Below are 269 nucleotides of genomic sequence, written 5' to 3'. Positions count from 1 at the left end.
TAATCACCTATCAATTAGGAAATGATTATTATCTTGTTTTTCTAATTTATTATTATTTTCTTTTTATTTTGTCATGAGTTCACTTCTATGTTATCATTATTGATATGAGTTTTTTGCTTGAATCCACTTCCTTTTCTATTACTTTCATCCTATAATTACATCACTAGAAACATTTTCATAAATTATTTATTCCTTTGTATATAAGAGACCCCTTCTCAAACATAGAACTTGCCCTTGCTCGAATTTTCCCCTTTTAACTTTATTTCACT

This window comes from Palaemon carinicauda, chromosome 24, assembly GCF_036898095.1.
Source record: "Palaemon carinicauda isolate YSFRI2023 chromosome 24, ASM3689809v2, whole genome shotgun sequence".
Lineage (NCBI taxonomy): Eukaryota > Metazoa > Arthropoda > Malacostraca > Decapoda > Palaemonidae > Palaemon > Palaemon carinicauda.
Note: the sequence above shows the minus strand (reverse complement) of the source record.